The sequence below is a fragment of the Haliaeetus albicilla genome, chromosome 4, assembly GCF_947461875.1.
Source record: "Haliaeetus albicilla chromosome 4, bHalAlb1.1, whole genome shotgun sequence".
NCBI classification, from domain to species: Eukaryota; Metazoa; Chordata; class Aves; order Accipitriformes; family Accipitridae; genus Haliaeetus; species Haliaeetus albicilla.
The window spans coordinates 38330685-38350753 of NC_091486.1; the positions used below are offsets into that span (position 1 = coordinate 38330685).

Below are 20069 nucleotides of genomic sequence, written 5' to 3' on the forward strand. Positions count from 1 at the left end.
AAGTGGCAAGAAGTATAAATATCCCCATTTTTCTTCTTTTTAAATACTTGCCTCATGTTCTCATTTGATCTTGGGGGCAATACACTATTTTAAAAGTAGCAGGATTAAGCCTTTAGCAAAAAAAGAAAGCAAAATTACAGAGAGAAAGACTATGAGAAGGAATAAAAAATGGAGCTGGCAAATAATTTAGCCATTCTTCTATGTTTGCATTTCAACCACTTATTTATATCTAATTAAATCAGGACATTTGGTTGTATTTTCTATGAAGACATTGATTATTTTTTTTATCTGCCCTCTCTGAAATGATCAATTTGAAACAGATTTTTTAGACTGTAACAAAAAATGTGTATTTCATCCTGAAATCATCTTCAAGTTAAAACAGAAGTGAGTAAGGATAGCTACAATGTAAAACAATCCACTTTAAAGATACCAATTTGTGCTTTTTTTAATTCACCTTGTCAAAAAATTTAGAAATGTTTGAACTTACTTGGTTCAACTGAAAAGTGCTGGTTTGGTTCTTGCCATTTCTGAGATTCAGAAGTATCTAAATCTCACCTCAGGTCTCTTCCAGTCCATTTCTTCATTATTTCTTGTAGCTTTTCCAGTTTCTACTTTTCTAGAAAATTGTATTTTCATTAATAGATATGACATAAAGTGAAGGTTTAGCAAGCAAAAGGGATAGCAAGCAAAAATATTTAACAACAAGGGTAACTGACCATTGAAAACAGCTCAGATAAACTGTGGAGTGTTCATATTTTTATCTTCAAAGCAATGCTGGAAGATGGGTGTTATGAGAATAGTAACTGTTAAAAAAACCCATAAATTAGGCTGTCCAACCTCATTTAGGTTGTTAGATACTTCTAACACAGAGATATCAGGGTACACATAGAATCTTGTGCTTTACTAAAAGATAGACAAGATGATCTATATGTCTCATCCATCTCTACAGATACTTGATATTTTCAGGTCATCAAAGCAAATGCTTGTCATATCGAACTGCTGAATAACAGTTTACAATGCAAGATCCAGCATTGCCTTCTAACATCAGCAAAATACAGATATTATTTAAAGGTATGTATATTTATGTGTAAGTGTTATCCACACTGCTGTTCCGTAGATTTAACCCCATGTTTGCAAATCACATGACTGGTGGAGTTCATAATCCCAAAATCACCAAGAACCATGAAGACTTGCAGTAAACTAACAGGGCAAGACACGGGCATAGAAAATGCTGCACCATTGTTCCACGAATAATTAACCACTCAAAAAAACATATTGAAAGTTAAACTATATGTATTTTTTTGAACTTTTCTAGGGCTTAGATAAAAAGTGAGACAGCTGAGCAGAATCTTAGCTGGCATGAATCCAGATGGTGCCCCAATTTCCTTAAGGAGACATCAGTGTCTAGTCTGTTGTATCTGTTCTCAGAAGAATAAAGAGAGGACAAATATTAAACCCTATTAAAGTAACTCATATGGACCCCATAAGCGATAAGGTGGTTGATGAAACAGCACATAGTGTTCCTTCCATGCGCTAATTTGCAGCATAAATTCCTGTTCACTCCCCTCTTTTCTAACCAGAACTAGTACTCTTTGTGAACGGAGCAGAAGAATAGTCCTGGAAATAGCAATTGAATCACTTGCTGACTCAACAACAATTTAGCTAAACAAACAGGGTCTTCAAATTTAGTTATCAGTGGGGAAAAAAATGTTTTTCTTAAACACTTATTGAAAGATCTGGAAAAAATCATGTATATTCTTACCATGGAAATCCCCACTTACTTCAAGTGCTTCTCACTCATCTCTACAGAGAGTAAGATGCTTACATTGGACTAGAGGCTGATGAGATCTCTTTCATATGAGATATTTTAATTACTTTACTATATATAAGTTGTATAACATTTATTTTTTCAAATATCAGCCAGTTTCATTACTAAACTTTTTATAAAACATTTATTGCCCTTATATTTATAATAGAGACCAAGAGAAAGTAGGAAGTGGAAAGAAACATGAAGGGTCGATGGGAATGGAAAAGCTTTAAATCAGTCCGATATAAGTAAATGTAAGAAGAATAAAGGTTATTTTAGACATCTGATATCTGGTCCAGAAATGTGTAAAATCAGGAGGGCAGAACTCCTTTTAGGAAGGTGTACAGTTGTTTGTTTAGACATGAATAGCTCAGTGTGCAAAACAGTGGTTAACAGGGCATATAATTTAAAAATCCAGCTTCCACAACAGATGGCTTTATTTACCATGTTTAGAAACTTTACATGGGGGAATCTTCCACTGGAACCACAGTTGTGTGTGCTGCAAAATAATCAGATCTGGGTCAAAAAATCAGACTGCCCTAATGCTTGGTGGCAGTGTTTATGTAAGATTGTCACAATCTGTCTAAAGCAGAAAATGATCCAAATAATTAGACATACTTAGTGTGTGGTGTTTTCCCTCCTAAAATAATTGTGACTGTCTCAACTGGAACATCCATAAGGGAACAGGTTTCCAGCATTGCTTTTTTCCCCTTGGTACAGTGCTTGCAGTGTGACATTTGTAATACCCTTTCTTGCCATAATGACCTGTAACCATTCAATCTGTCAGCCTTCTGATAAACTCTGGGAAACACGAAGCTGTGTAAAAATCATGGTGTGCTGAAGAATGAAGAGTGGCTTGTGAATGGAAACACTGAAGAACAGCTGTAGGAGAGACTAGAAAGAAATGCTGCATTACAGCACAGGAAAACACTACTCAATCCTCTTTAAATTTCCTTGCTAGTGAATGTCTCGGACCTAAGAAAGTACCAAGTGATTTTCTCTCTCCTTGTTTTTATGGCTAAGAACGCTGTTGACCAGTATGACCAGAGGAAAAGTAAAAGATGCTATAGCACAAAGGCACCCAAACAAGTAATCAAAAGGATAGACTGGAACACACAAGGCAGACTGGCAGTAGTAGTCTGTGTTATGTGGTGCGGAGACAATGTTTTGTTAGGAGGAGAAAATGGACTTAATTAAAATGGAGATGTTTCTGTAGTTCATGGGCATCCTGCATTCATGACAGAGCTGCTAGGAGCTGATCTCCTTTTAAAAAATCCTTTGCCTCCTAAGTTCAGTTTCTTTCCATGCTGTTCATACTTTAACTAATAGTAATTAGTTTTTTAAAAAATTAGTAATTAGTAAAAAAACAATTATATGGTTAGTTTATGGATCCTGAGGTTTCGAGGTTTCTTTCAAATTTCCCTAAAGCCAGAAGTAGTTTCTAATGAAATTAAGGTCATTGACCAGTTCCAGAGTGTGATTTGCTATTGGCAGTAGTAGAACCAAATTTCCATAGTGGTTCAGTTGTAAGCCCGAGTCCTAAACTGTATTTTCCTGTTTTGTGTTTCAGAGGAAGGTCATTAGTATAACATAACTGCACTGGTGTTACTGGACTTCTCAGGCAGAGTTTCGACCTGTGGAGCCAGAACAGAAAAAGAACAACAGAACTGGTACATAAAAGCACAGAGAGAACTGGGATGTTTTTCCACATTACCAGTTTCTAAACTAGCAAACAATCATTAACCTAGAACTGTTACTAATTTTAAGTAGGAATGAACCAAATGAGTTTTATCAGTTCACTAACATAACAAATTGTTTGAGGAAAGTAAAAAGAAAAGAAGTGATAGCAGCACGCTTCTCTAAAGATTCATTGTTATTGTACAAGAAACTGAAAAAAGGCTGCTCAATAGTGTTGCCTGTCTTAAGCTAGAAAAATTGTTTGGTTTATACAGGCATTCACTGAACAGCATAATCAGGATCTTGGGAATCTTCAGAAAAAGAAATGAGGACAATTTTAAATGCATTTTTTAAAACTAAGTGTATGTTGCAAGGGCTGGCAGGCTGATCAATGTTACTTTGGGGTTTATGGCTTGATTAGCTATAAATTCTATGTTGCTGCAACAACACTGAGGGCCAGAGTTTTTATTATATATTTTTTTAAATTGTGGCATTATTTTCTGTGTTTGATTCTGTCATTTTTCTCATACTGAAAGTTTGTTGACTTGCTGATTTTTACACTGTTGACTGTCCAAATTGTGCCAGACTCCACTGAACAAGTCTGATATCTTGGCTCCATTAAACCAAGTGGCAAGCTGACTTTTCAGTGAGAGAAGGATTTCATGTCTTCACAGCAGATGTTGTAAATTGCCTCGAGGGCAGTCTCACTAAAAAAAACCTGAGGAGAATACTACAAAGTCTACTGTTTCTAACATGCATATCAATGGGCTGGAAGCTTATCAGAGTTCGAATGTGCTGTGGAGGTATTTTGCAATATATCAATGCCAAAAGTTGCTGCTAGTTCAACACTTTCCATAATGATTTCCAAAGAAAGGATCTAGAAGCCAGGAAAATAAATGGGTTAAGTGCTGCGCAAATTGTGTGCCTTTTGACATCAGCCAACTCCTTTGAGGTGTTAATTTAGAGAACTTGTCTCTCTACTCCATAAGTTTACGCATCATTTCTTGTTAATAGGCAGCTAAAGCACTCTGATGGTGATAAATTTTTGAGATAAGATATTTGATAACAGTTCCAAAACAGAATAGTCCTTTTCTTCTATAATTTTGGGTAACTATATATAGCATAAATTTCTTTTTAGGAAGACTTGGAGCCACCAACAAAAAATAATTTTCTTATGAGGAAAAAAAGTGTAGATTTCTAAAATGGCAGACAACCCAATTAATGGATATTATGGCCAAAATACTTCATATTTGCCTCCATCAAAATGGTGGATGAAATTGGGGGGGGGAGAGGAGGGGGAAGAAAGGAAAGAAGGTGACACTATTTTTTCATGTCTCTAACAATACCATGTATTTTGCTTTTGAAATTTTTCTCAACAGCAGTATTGTCTCTTCAAGGAATGAAGTTAGTGAAATTGTTCCTGTATGTGTTTTTTCTATTAATACCACTTGCAAGCAGATTTCCTACTGAGTTTGATTCTGTGTCTTTCATTGGCCACATCTGCTGATTGTGCGAAAGCCTATGTGCGAGATCAGTGACACTGAGGAAAGGCAGTAAACTGACACCACATTAATTCTCCATGGCCAAGCTGTAAGTATGGCGTACAGTGGAGCAGTGACCATTCTCCTATCAGTGGTCTCTTTGAAGGGCGGGCTGCTAGGCAGCGAGAGCTTAGCACTGTACCTGTAAGGTCTGAAAGAACCTCTGCATATCTGGGTCTGCGATAACAGACACAGAGACAAGGATTGCACAGATGAGTTGAATTTCTGCGTTACAGGCTTTGGTAGGAGTTAAAGTAGCAGCAAGTAAAATGTGAGTTTAGTTTGTTGAAAAAATTAATCAATGTGATTGTGAAAGTAGTTATAGAAGGGAACGTATTCTGACTGCTGTGAAGCTCCTTGTTTTTGTTCAGAGCATTAACCAACATCGTGTACTAGGCCTTCCAGAAAGTTGCTAGATATTGAACATTGCTACAGTGATATCAAGTTTATCCTAGGTCCTAGAAAAAGCAAGAAAGTGAGATTGTTTTCATGAGTTCTGTATCAAAACCAAAAGTCTGCTCTTGATTTTCTGGGTCTTTTTTGGATAATGATTAACAGTTAATAAGTAAGAGGTTCAGTATTATCTCATTATCAGTTTTTTCAAAAGTACAGAATTTTGTTAGACATTGGCTTTGTGCCCGCAGACTTAAAAATTCAGAAGACGTTTTAGTGACTTAAAATCATTAAGCTAACATCTGAAAGACTCCTATGAGAGGTGTTTGATGGTTTGAGATGTACTGATAGTGATGGATAACTACTTCAGGTACCAGGCCTTCTAGAGTGAATTATCACTCTCAGAGAAGTCACGGTTAGCAGAAGGTGAGCGTGGAAAGTCAAGTCCCCGCAGATGAGTTCAGCTCTCCTTCTCAGTGGAAGTACAGACACCTGTCAGGGTGTGAGAAGTCCTGTCCTACCTGCTGGGACTTTCCTTCAAAGAACAGCATTTTGCCTTTCCGTCACCTGGTGCTGATCTGTTACTTAGACATCAAAAAGGGCAGATATTTTTAGGCTGATATGGTTAATCCTACCGGCAACACATACCTAAGGCAAAAAAACTGAGTTGGTTGTGTGTTGAATGGATGTGACACCAAAGATGTCTGCCTCTAATTAGGAAGGTATATAGACTGACGATTTTTTTTAGTTTAACATATCATTAACAGGAAACAAGCTATGATTTGAAAGAAAAAGAGAGAAGACAAAATTATTTTCAATCATTTAAGTTACATAGTTCTCACTCCAGAAGCTTTGATCATGTATAACCCTGTTGAAAGGCTGAATTGTAATCAGCCTCACATATGTTATGTTGCAATGCTGTGGCACTAGTGCATGACAGAATTTTATTTTCCATTAGTTCATTCTTTGCTGGAAATATTAACACCCTATATGCTCAATAGTCCAAAAAATGAATGTTATTGCTTTTTAAAATTGCCTGTTAATGAGAATTTTGCTTGCTATTAAAAAAAGTCTGAGTGCCTTAGGACCATCTTTTGAATGCTGACATACCTGTTTTCAACACCAACAGTGTTGAACAATCAAAACAAAATCATCCGGACACCATTTTTAGTTAAAAGCAACCATGTTTTTTCACTGATCAAAATGGATGTTTACAGCACCTGTGCAACCAGGACTGATTCTGAAATGGCTTTTCACTGAACTATGAACATTTTCCTATCTAGTCCAGTGCAGCAGTGGTGGCTGTGCAAACACGTGTGTGGAACAAAGACAGTTATTTTCTAAGGAAAAAGCCCACTATTCTAAAAAGGCTGGTTTTAAGTAGAAGAAAAAAAGATGGTAGGAAAGGTTGCATTGACCTGAGTCACAGAATCCATGCAAATACTCAAGAAAAGTGAAAGGTCCAAATAGCACTTTGCTTTCTCTTCTGCGCTTGTGCAGGGTCCAATTTTCTGTAGCACTCATAGACCTCAGTTAGAATCAAGAATGGCTGTCATTTCTAAACATCAGGACCACACATTGTAACTCTTATCACAAACCCATTGAAACAGCATACTTCTATTGCCTAACAGCCCATATCAATAGGAGAGAGACCGTCAGTGGAAGCAGAACAAAGTGAAGAGAAGGACGATTGGAAAACTTCAGCCGGTTGCAGTTACAGTTAATTTGGTGGTCTGTACATGTGGCACACTGACAGGGCCTGGCAAAGCTGTCGGCACTTGCAGGAAGGATCATTTACCCTGGAAGGGGGCACTCACTCGACTGCAGGAGGGGGCTGAACGCATGCTGGCATGTGGGAAAGGCTCCTACAAATCCCAGTCACACCCAATTTACGCAGCTCTGCCAGCAAAGAAGAGAGATTTGTAGGAGCTTCTGTATACTAACAAACCACTTAATTAGTAATAAGTACCAAGTGCAACTGTGCACTCCAAAGAAAGAATGCAATTCATATTGTTAACAGTTTGACAGAATATGAACTAAATCTGGATTATCATACCTACAGTTTTTCATGTAATGGAAAAAAAAGGTTTACTAAATTATTGGTTCTACTTTCCATCATATTGGGGAAAAGAGATCATATGCACATGGACACACTCAAATACAAGGTATGACTAAATAATCTTCATCAGAAATAATCTTTTCATTATATTCTGGTAGGATACAGAAATACCACATCTAAAAATATTTCATTTTATCCTTCTGATGTCCTATGGTGGTGTTCTGAGAGGGAGCTGGAGAGCTGTAGACAGCCATGGGTATTTTTATAATTATTATGTTCTAATTCTATGTTAAAATGGAAAAATAAAAGCAGGAACAGAAATTAAATTTAGGAGAAAAGAGTACACCTCCACTCAGTTGTAAGTAAGAATATATTCAGATCACAAAACCTTCTTTGATGGCAGCAGATGTAGTAACTGGTAGAAAGGTGTCTTTGTTGGAGAACTTGGGAGGGAAGTTACGGGCTGAGTGGGTCTGATTAATGGTTCGAGATGACATACTTCCAAAGTGATCACTTCTGTTCCTACTTGAAGCATCTTAACAGGCAAGTATCTAACACTGTTTTGGCCCATGGAGTGTTACATTTCATCTCCAGGGCTGTCATTCTGGCATGCTTCATAAGTAGTTAATTGTGATGAGGGAGGCATGGGGAGATGGAGAGATAAAAAAATCTCCTGCATTTATCACTCAATAATGCATTTTAGTTCTTTGGCAGCATATTGGGATACTATTTTTTTCAGCCATTTGCATTTATTTTGTAACAAGGCTTTCTTTTTTTAAATTGATACTGGGCAAAAGAATAGGAATAAAACATTTTTTGAAACTCACTTGTCTCAAATGAAAAAAAACATTCAGTCTGGGAAAAAAAATTCTGTGGGCAAATGTATCATCTACTTTCCTTCTGCCAAAACCTGCTGAAGGTACTGTACATAGCTGATGAGCGTGCTTACAAGAAAGGAGTATTTTTTTATTATTATTTGTTTACTCCTGTTCCCATGATGCTGGCTTGGTTGTTTGTCTGAAAGAGGAAGCTAACAAAAGAAAAGTGATAATAAAGATGTTTTCTTTATTATTATTTATACTGAAAACTGAAAATAAATTGAAAATAATGCAACATAAAACTATGTTGCTTTTTCAAAAAAATTCACTGAAGCTGCACTTGTAATGATACATCCTGGGTTTTTGCACAGCCAGTGAAGTTTTATATGAAACATCTAATAATGTACCTATTGGAGATGCCCAGGTATAATTTAGGGAACCATATATTCCCAGCACACCACTGAGAATAGCGTAAAGAAATACTTTCTTTCCTGGTTTAATTGCCAGCATATCTGCTTGTACGAACTGTGCACTACTCCGTTATGTATAAATATTTTTTTTTCCCTACGAGCAATCACCACATAACACATACAGGGTGCAGACCTTAACTATACATAAACAAACAGTTCCCAAAGGGCTTGCTGCTGAGGCTGTATTTTCTGATACTCAAAAATACATTCTCAGGCTCTTTTCTTAGATCTCTAATTTCATCATGCACCTAAAAAATATGGGACAAGGAACCAAGCCAGATCCTCATACATTAGGAAACCCATACATGAACTCCACAGCACATGGAATTAATGGCTCAGAAAGACAATAGTAAGGTGCCCAGTCACTAACAATTCATTTGTCGTACCAGTATTTGATAGCAATTCATGTGTATCAGGCATGAATTGTAACTACAGTGTAACCTTCTTTACTGCACTGCTTAATATTTTGCCCTCAATACCACAAGGTTGGTTCAAAAACTGAACCAGAAATTAAATGAGTTCAATCTGAAACAAATACATTTGATCCATTTTCCTTGCTTAAGCAAAAAGGTGATCTGCACACAAAGTATTTTAGTTGGTTTGGAACAAACCAGACTGCTCTTAAAGACTGAAATGGCTCTCAAAGACTGAAATTAGATTTCACAAAATAGCAGGAGGAGGAACCACTACCACCTCTTTCATCATTTGATAGCTCACACTATAAATCTTCAATTTCTTCTTCTACAAGATGTGAAACTACTTGTCTAAATTCCCAGGTGTTGTAGCTAAAAGGCACTCTGGGATGAAGATGATGAAGGAACTAGGCGGAAGAAGGGCTCTTAAGCTTTTCTGTGGTAACTGATGAACTTGCTATGTATAGTTCAGTGCATTTGCCAGAAGTGGAGCAGATGCTGGCTGGGCTCAGCTGCCAGGTGAGTGAACCAGTTACTGGGCTTGAGAGCTGTAACCCTTTGCGCTCTGCGAGTGCACAAGTGGCACAGTGTCGCTGTGAGGGGGGGCACCCCAGCCCCTTGTCCTGAACCCCTCTCTGGTACATCACACCCCCAAAATGCAGAAAGGGCAAAACACAGTCCTGTCATATAGGGAGTGCCTATATCTTATGACCCTAAAGAGGTGTGCTTGAGCTCTGCTCTGAACCAAGCCAAGAATTTTATTTTCTTTCAGTGGAAAACCAGTGTTTTGTACATTGTACGATTATGACCACAAATTGATGTATGGTATAAAATGCAGACATCAAGGAGGGAAGATAAGCCCTGTATGAAAAGAGTTTACAGTTACTTTGCTTGTCTGCTATACTGGTGTCTGGAATAAAGATGAAGTACCAAGTGTAAAAGACTTAGACCCTGAAAGAATGAGGAGGAATAGGTCTCCCTGGTACCTGGAGCCCTGTTTCTAAGGGTAAGGAAATTGAAATCTGTGTGCTGAATTCCATCCTGGTAACCTGGTTGTCTAATAGTGTCCTGTAGCACTGTAAAGTGGTACAGATGTTAATAAGCTGGAACCTCAGATTAAAAATATGTGCAATAATAGGAGAAGCTATACAAATTGAAACTACATCATCTTAAAATGAGCTGAGGAGGAAGGCAGTGGTGTAATTAAAGTACTTAAATTTTTGAATAAAATAAATGAGGTCAACTCAAGTTGCTATGTTCACCAGGAAAAAAAAAGCATTTAATTGTTAATTAAATAAAAAACAAATTCAGAGCAGATGTTTCTAAGTACTTTTTCATGTACAGAGTTGTACTGAAATAGTAGCCTTACCAAACACAGAAAAAAATTACTAGCCCATTCAGGAAAGAACAAAAAAGAAAATACACAAACAATAGGCTACAGAAAGAACGTGGATGTATTATTTTTAGATGCCTGAATTGCGGCCATTAAAAAAATGCTTTTCCAGCTCTCACTCTGCCTTTAGTTTCCATAAATTAATAACACGCATTCTGGCAGAAATAAAACTATATGGCACACTTGCCTCAGAAAACATAGGTAAAACATGTCTCCTCAGCCACACAAATGCAGGCTCTCTGTATACTGGCTCTAATAAAAGTCTGTGAAAGTAGTTGGTTTTTTCCAAGCATTCCAGTTTATTTTACATTAAAGTTATATAATGCCATTAATGTCCACTTATAAAGGTTTAAAAGGCTAGATATAGTCTTCTCCAGAAGCGATGGCAGTTTCCATGAGAACAGTGTAATTTTCAGTACAGAAGAACACATCAGTGCTTTAATGACAGAGTAGATACTGAGATTAAACGCAGCAGGTTAGTGAAACCTGCTTGGATTTCAAAAGGAGAGTGCATGAACTGAGATTTTAAGAGCGGACTTTTTCTGACTTCCTTATTGTCCCTGCAGTAAGCATCAGAAAACGTTCCCTTTGGCTCACATACCCTACTTTGTACATTAACTACCCAACAGAAACACTAAACAACAAAATCGGCAAATGCCAAACAACATCAAACACTGTTCAACAACTGTTCTTCAGTTTCACCTAACCCTAGGTCAGGCTTTTCCATGCAATTAGGTCATGTAAGAAAGGAAGCGATGCCAATGGCATCTCCTTTATGAACTCACTTCAGATCTTTCCCAAGGTCAAGACTTTTTGTCAGTCATACTTCACAGAATGGACAGTGCTGCTTCTTCCAGGAGTTTGGGTCGTATGGTCCAGACAGACAATTAATCCCATAGTGAGCATTGCCTCTGTCATCATTGGCCTTCCGTATTGTACCGAACCCTGCTGAAATACAGAGAATTTTCAAATGACAGCTAACTCCTTAGAATCCTTCTCTGAAAAGAAGTCATGTTTCCCAAGATTAGTGATGATATTCTAACATGCAGAATACTTGGCATACACATAATGCATACATTAGTATCAATGCCAAAAGAAAAATTCAAAATATTAATTTGAAAATTAAGTTCTTAAACTTTCCAATTTTCCCTCAGAGATACAAGCCAAAATGTTCTATTGCCTGAAGGAGATCAAGAGCGTCATTGTGATTTCTTTATTTTATACCTCTAAACAATTACTATCTGAGAAGTTTTAAAAGTAATTATTTAGGGGAATAAAATAAAGAAATCAATACCCGAAAGCACAGCTGTATTACTGTGCCAGAGAGCTCTGCTCAGGCCACGCCCTTGCACACTACTAACTAGCCTTTTTCGGCAGCTCCTCTGTCAGCAAAAAGTGAGTATTTCTTCAGTATATGATTGATACCTGGTTCAAAAGTTTCACTGTAGCGCAACCGTTGTGGAGCTTCCATCCTTGGAGATACTCAGAAGCTGTCTGGACATGGTCCTGGGCAGCCAGTTCTAGGTGGCCCTGCTTGAGCAAGGGGGTTGGACAAGATGACCTCCAGAGGTCCCTGCCAGCCTCAACCATTCTGTGATTCGGTAAGGGCCCACAGTATAATTATTAAAGGCTTAATAGGCTTTTGTAGGCTACATGAAGTACTTTCTGCTGGATTTTTCCCCTATAGGTTGTATGCTTCTTCATTTATCAGGCCTTAACCTGTATCTTTCATCTCCATTTGAATCTTTGTGATCGCACCTGGACTGTCTGAAGGCACGTTTGGGTTGAATGAATGAAACTATTCAGCAGATAGAGACCATTTCAAATTTAAGATTCCCCATATGGACCTTGACTCCTTGACTGGTAATTTTAAAGTAATTATTTTGATGGACATTATTCTTCAGGTTTCTTTGTGATAATTTTTCTGTATGTAAGTGATTCCCCCTTTATTTGCTGTATTTTATTGAAAGTTGCTAAGACCAGCAGGAAGCCAAACAAGAACAAAGGTTCAATGGTACCTTCACCTACAATTACAGAAGCTGATTATGTGCCATCTGACCCTTAAATGGGATGTTTTTATAGCTCTTCACAAGAATAAAAAACCCTCCCCTTTGCCTACCAAAGCAACCTGGTAAACAAGGATTTCCAAAACAATCAAGATTTGATTAAAAAAAAAAAATCTAAATTCATAAAATCATCAACTATGCAAAGTCCATATCCTGATTCTCTGTATGAATACCTGTTAATTAAAGATGAAAGGCTTATAATATGGCTTTCAGGTAGGCATCAGAAACTTAATTTGCTTTCTCAGCAATCCTTCAAGAAAACACATTGTCCACATTTGCGGCTGCACCTGTTAAATGTGCCATAGATATGAGCCCCTCACTTCTGATTGCCTTCATCATGTTGTGTTGCAGGAATGCAATGCGGTGTGACCTTTCTGACACAGTGTGGCAGAGCAACAATCAGTTCAACACATCTCAAGCAAGTAGTTTTTGAAAACAGGAAAGCGAACATGCAGGCCAAAGGAAAGCCACAAACTAGCAGTGATTCTTTTGCAGGGTCCAAAATGTTTCTGTTCAGATGAAAACTGAAACACTGGCACTCTTTTCTTGCCCTGAAGTAACTGATTTAATCTAAAACACACCAACCTACAGGAATTGGAAGGGTGAAAGCAAGAGGCAACTTCAGAAAAAAAAAAAGGTTTAGTATTTTCAGGGTAGGGTTTATCGCTTTGTTCTACACCATTCATTACACATATCATGCATCTGATCTGACAGTTTTATTGTGCTTTGTATCTTCAGTTAATCTTTTCCCTAGGAGGGAGGGAAGAGAAATTAAAAACTTGCCAGGGTTAAGACTCAGGAGAACCCCCCTGTCAGGATAATTTTTTTTTTTTAAGTCTATACAGTTGCTGACCACAATTTTCAAAGCAAAAATTTGTGTCTAAAACCAGGATTCTAACCTCACACTTCAGAAACTTAAATAAGAGGCTTGATGTAATGCTGAGCAGCTAGTAATCCCAGAAATGCCAGAGAACTGCTGAATGCTATGCACTTTGAAAAATCAAGCCAGCAAACTGCACATGCTACATTTTCAGGTTTTCATGAAGATGTAGTTGGGAATTCTCTGATTAGTTTGAGAATACAGCTGTGGTTATCTTACAGGAGGAAAAGGAAAATGGATAATTTAGATTTAGATGCTAAAATTGAGGTCTAGGAAAACTTGCTTCCCACCTAACTCTCAGTCTGTCTTAGTTTCGAAACATCACCTGTAAAATGGTAATAACATTTTTTCCTACCATTTCTGCTAAGCTCAGAAGGTCTCCAAAGACTCGCTTCCCTTGCTATGTTTGTGAAATTTATATGCCCAGACACTGCTTCAATGTGCACCAGAATAATACAACACCAGGCTAAGGAACACAGACTAGTACTAAATGCCTACTTCTTAAAAATCAGACCTGATTATTAGCAGAAAAATCCATCTTGGTTCATCACCTCCTTAGCCCTCCCTCTCCCCCTCTCTACAGTCTGTCTTTATTGGGTGCTCAGCCCTCAGAACTGGACCTGCAGGTTTCCCTTGGGCAGCACCTTATACCGCCTTCTTCCACCTACACAAACAGTAAGTGAAATAATGTAGCTCTATGATTTGGGGGAAAGGGTGGCCATGGACTTTGGTACCTTGGCTTGTTTTCAGACCTTACAATTGAGGAGTATTTAACATTAGGACCTGACTGAGCACCTTCCTGGTGCATCACAGAAAGGTTCTGTCTCAGCCAGTTTCAATCTTACTGATTTATGGGAGAGATTTTAGGCTTCCTAACTCACCTCCCAAATATGCCATCTATTAATAGGAAGCTTGACAATCAGCAGGCTCCTGCCCTATAACTTTGATTTAAGTATCTCTCCCGCACCTGTGCTCCACCTCTACTGAAGAACAGCGTGGGAGCTGCCAAGCACCATTGCCAAACGCCTGGTTCGCAAAGCACATGAGTTAGCATGGGCGGCAGTCACTCCTAATAAGAGTTTGCACTTCTTCCATGCAACTTTAAGCCTTGTTTTAGAAGCATCTAGCATCAGCCTTCTGTAGCTGACCCTTGCTGTATTTAACAATTTTGTTTCAGCAGCTTCTCTGCTAATCTCACACTTGTGTGAAATTGTTGTTGATGAGGTGAGACCCTTTGTGGAGCTGACTGCTGCAGAGGACCTCCAGCTTAAATTAAAATGACAGCACTTCAGCAAGGCCTAACATAAATTCTTTGACAGAATATAGATTCACAACGAGAAGTAATTCTTGCTGCTATCATAAAACATGGCTTTTTTGAGATCTCAGGACCATATGCTACCACCGTGAATGGAGCAATTGCTAGCACCATCTACCGGTAAACGCATTGAAGTGAAAAAAATAGAGGCGTTTTATTTCCTTAGAGTGGATCTCTGAAGAAAAAAAAACACATTATACAATCATCTTTCAGATATGCACCAGTCTGTGCCACACTAATGACAGCTCTCCAGTTGCACTGGTAGGGAAGGAGCCTGAAGAATGAACTACAAGCTAAAGCCTATTTGTTCCCTCCAGCCCACGGTTGATACTTTACTTTTCAGTTCTGCCTTGCATTAAAAAAAATATGGCTATTCTGCTCTCTGCACCTCTTTTCCTCTTACTGGGAAAACTACATTAGGATGTGGTGCAACAGGATAACAGCAAAAGCATCACATCCAAGTGCTAGAAATACAGAGTCCTGACAGAGGACTTGTGTATCTGAGAGGAATTCAGGATAGATGGAGCTGTGTCAACTTTACAAAGGAACTGGGAATTATAAATTAGAATTTAAAAAAAAAGACTGTAGTGTAGTATTGTGACTCACTATAAGTCTGATCCAAATATTATCAAATAGGAACACCTTATTTTACTCTGTTGGGAATTAAAGTAAGCGCTAGGCAAAGTGTATTGACAGGGAAGTTTGATACTTCATAAAAACTTTTCTGATTTAACTGTAAAACTGTCTTTCCTCAGAGGGATGGCGGTATAGTTGACTTAGACATTTTAAGGACAGCCCTCTGATTTTTTTGAGCTTAAACATTATTTGAGTCAAAAGGAACATGCAGATAAATAGTGTCTTAGTTTAAGAAATCACAGTGTATTCCCCCATTTTTCATTGATACTGATTGAAAAATAATTGGGGGTCTTGCATTAGGTTCTAACATCAGAAGAATAAATTAACACTGTCATATTCAATCACTTTTGGTTGTGTTCTTTGCATAAGTCAAGTCCAGAAGAGATCTTAGCTAGAACATTTAATTCCAATCCTTTCACCTGACAGTAAAACCAGAACCAGATTGAGATGATTTTATGCTCATTTATAGATTATCACAGGGGATCATAAAGAAATTCACCAATACCTATGTCAGATTCAGGATGAAGTATTCAAACTCACAACCAGACAAATCAGGAAATGCTGAAGTCCCAAAGCCCTTGCTCCACATTTCTTCCTGAAATCTCCACTCTAAACTACAGGACAAATGACAGCCTGAATCTGGTCTTCTGCCTAAACATGAAGATGTCTGACAACCAGGTACTCTCTTGAAGAGACTATCTATTTGAGGCAGTGGTCAGCAACTTTCAAGCTTCCAGACAATGATGTTGATTCATTACCACTTATATCTTCACAATTTCCTGCTATCCTTTACCGGATAGAGCACAGAGACTACAGCTAAATACCAAAAAGCAAGAACTGGTACAAATATGATGTAACACAGTAAAATCCTGAGCCAAGATCTGTTGAACCAGCCAAATTGCATCCCAGTGAACTATTCGAAACCATAAAACCATCAGTTCTGAGAGCTGTACTCTACGTCAGTGCCCAACACCAAATACTGCTAAGAAGTTTTACTGTATTTCACTTTTAAATAACCTAGACATTTGGGAAGCTTTCTCAGACAGCATGGACCCCCTCTGCCTATTTCCATCAACTGAGAACCCAACTATACTCCCACAATTCATTGCATTCACTCATTGAGAGATTATGATACTTCAAATTTTAACCAAAAAGTGGTGATCCACTCCATGGTTCTGTAGTCTCAAGAAACAGCCCCTTGAATCACCATTCAGCTTCATTCAGGAGATAATTCTCCTTTTCTTCCCTCAAGTAATATGATGTTTGTTGAAGAAACCCACCTGCCAGATGATAGTCATAACAGCTATTCTTTTAGGACTTGTGATGAAATGACCACTCAGATGTAAGACCATAACACTTCCCATACTTTGTTTTACGTGCAAACTACACATCTGTACCATTGCCCTAAAACATATATGGAGTCCCAACTGTTGAGATCCAAATGTCAGCAAGACCCAGACTTAAATTTGGAGAGTTCACCAGTAAAACAACTTAAACTGCTACAGAGCTCGTGTTGTGACATGCATCCACTACCTATGCCTCGCTTTCCTTTGCTCCACCAGCCCCTCTTGGCTTGCCAATGGCTCTTGACCCTAGTCTTGACAGCTCTGTAACCAGTTTGTGTTTGGTCAGTGCTTCCACACATGTGTAAAACCACCTTGCTCCACATCTGCCTATCGATCCTTTCACTTCCTCCTTTTTCCCTTCATCAAATATCAACAGACCTCTCTTCTTTTCCAGGTTGCCCTCCCCCGGCATTCACTGTGGGTATTGCTGTTGGTTTAGGCCACAACCACTGGGCTTATAGATGAAGCTTCCTTTAAAAGAAAATCTTTAAACTTTCTTTGACGAACACATGCAACTGACCTGTTTCTTCCCATGCAAGAGGGCAAAAGACCATCTCATGACAGTTCTGGCAGTCCTCCAAGTCCTCCAGGAAGTATCTAAGAAACGAGAAAACAAAAGAAAGTAAAATGGTTTGTCTGATTCTCTCTCCACCAAAATAATGCAATTTCTCTTATGTTTTGGAATTTATTTATATCGGAAATAAGGTTAGAAACCAAAGTAAATAATTCTGGCTTTTTCTCCTTGTTTCACTTCCTTTTAAAATACTGTTGCAAACAGTATTATTTCTTGACAATACCTGTTACTTTTGCTTCAATCTTTGTGGCTTTTTACATGGACAAGTATTCCAAGTAATGTTGTTTCTCTGCCTGAAAAAGCCTAGATAGCCCAAATTTTTTATTTGGTTTCTTCACTTATCCTTAAAAGCTAATTGGTTTGTTGTTTCTTTCCAAGCCCTACCCTGGATTTTATTAATCTGTGACTGCAGGAAAATAGTTTTGTGGTAAAAGCATAGGCATGGTTATAGACTTGATTCTCTGTCACAATTACGTGACTTCCCATACATTGTATTTCTGGGCCTGATTCTGACCATATAAATCCTGTAAGGTGCTGCAGGTACCAGATGTCTCCATTTCCTACTGATTATTTTATGAAGGCATTCAACACCTCATGGATTTAAGCTTTGTTGGTGCCAACAGCTCTCAGCTGGGTGAGAGAACAGAACCGAGCTCTCTGTACTTGTACCTTCTTTAATAAAGAAAATTGGGAGACATTGAAAGCATCTAAATGCTTATAAATTCATCAAAATTGAGGTGTTGAAGTCTTCTTTTCTAAGGTGACTTGGTCATTAGATGCCTAGTTAGTACACCGCCTCAGTAGGACTCTTGAGAATTTTATGCAATAACTTTTTCTTCTGTTGCAACAGTGTGGCAACGTTTATAAACAAGAACCCCAGATGAAAGGACTTGTAAATGTAGAATATGTTATTAACTTTCATTAATTCATTTCATAAACTACCTCTGGGACCCCCTCCTGATGTCCTTCTTAAGTTGCTGCTGCATCTGGAACTGTTTCCAGTTACAGCTGGGATTAGTATTACACAAAGTACAAATTTGAGTAACCTGGCTATGAAAGGAAAAGAACAGGCTGTTCACACGATGTTTATTTTTGTTATTATGTATTTTATATCTCCTGTAAATGTTAATGAACAAAAAAATGTTGATTGTTGGTCTACCTTCTTCCTGATTAATGAATTTGCTCATTTTAAGCTATGATCCTTTACTTTTTCCTTCAAACCCTGTTGCCTGAACTATTCATTAATTTTCCAACTAAAAAAATTCTTTGGTTAACTCTTCTGCATATTTATTGGTTCTTTAACTATCCAAAGAGTGCTGGACATGTACCGGAGAAACAACTCCCATTTCAGAAATAGGAAATTCGTATTTATTTGCTATGAAGTGGATTAGGTCATCTTAAAATTAACCAATGAAGTAAAACCAACAAAAATAGTGCCATAGGATTCAAGTGTGATTGATTGGTTGCAGCTGCTTTAAAAACAGGTTCTTCTTCAAAACATGGGTTTTTTTCTTCAAGGGAAAAAAAAAAATCATGAAGGTAAGATTATCCCTTATTTGATGTAAAAAAAAAAAAATAGTTCACTGTAATCATTTTTCTTCATCTCACTAATGAGTAAGTCAAATTCCTTTCAGGGACAGATTAGACTCTCTCATAATATGACACACTCTGGAATGCTATTAATGTTCTGTGCATACAATGTTCATCTAGAACTACCTGTATGCTGTTTCCAGCACTTTAAATGATTACATAGTAGGTATGTGTTTATATATAGTATGTAATCATCTCAAATGCTAGGATTGCAATATGAATAGATAATAAGAAATAAACTTTACTTTTGATTACATAGGTTTGTAGTTAATTGTTTGAACTTTGGTAAATGAAAGAATTAGTTTTTAAAAAAACGCAAATCCTGAAAATGGGCTGTTATTATTCAAGGTTAATATATATTTTATGGCTTTTATGTGCAGAGTATAGCACTTTGGGGGGGTTTGTTTCATTTTTTTATTCAGTTTGGTTTATTACTTTATTCATTGATTTCCCATAATAATGTTTGTGCTTATATACTGCCTTTCAGATGAGGCTCATAAAGTACTTTACAAACATTAATATATTTTTCTCACCACTTTTATTTACATTACCCTTCTAATGAAACTATCATAGACTAGCTGTATATAAATTACACTGAAGTAGCAACAGAAGTAGAAGACAGAACATGCACCAGGAAAAAAAAAAAAGACTGGAATGAAAGCCCAAAAAGCTCATCCCAGGTAGCTGTTCCAACTTCTCGTCTGCCCTCCCTGATGAGACGTAGGATTGTGGACTGAGTCAACTACACAGCAATCACTCAGACATTAGTCTAACCTGTTCTTAAAAATTTCCAGTTATGGAGATTGTCTGGGGAGAGTACAGAATCTATTCTCACACTGAACTACCCATATTGTTAGAAACTTTTTCTTAATGTCTAATCTAAATTGGTTGCTCAAATCGATTTTAGCTCATTACTTCATGACTTATTCACTTGGACATAGAGAAAAATTATGCCCTATCTTTGCACAGTGTCTTCTGAATTTGAAGGCAATTACCATGTAGCACCTTGGTCATCTTTTCTCTTCAGATGAAATAACACCAGTTCATTAAATCCTCACTAGTACAGTCATTATCATTGCCTTACACTTGCC

General features: G+C 37.6%; 1 long non-coding RNA gene across 2 annotated transcripts in view; it reads right to left on the reverse strand.

Moving 5' to 3' along the window:
- The window catches only part of LOC138685150 (uncharacterized), a 138028-nt gene that overhangs the window by 52694 nt on the left and 65265 nt on the right, over positions 1-20069 (reverse strand). Inside the window, exons 13-15 of one of the 2 annotated variants that reach the window (XR_011324417.1) lie at positions 17335-17411; positions 11357-11519; positions 488-616 (exon numbers count right to left, since the gene is read on the reverse strand). This is a non-coding gene — a long non-coding RNA (uncharacterized lncRNA). Of the gene's footprint in view, positions 1-487; positions 617-10189; positions 11520-17334; positions 17412-20069 lie in introns of those variants that run through there. The other variant, XR_011324416.1, reaches the window with a different exon arrangement.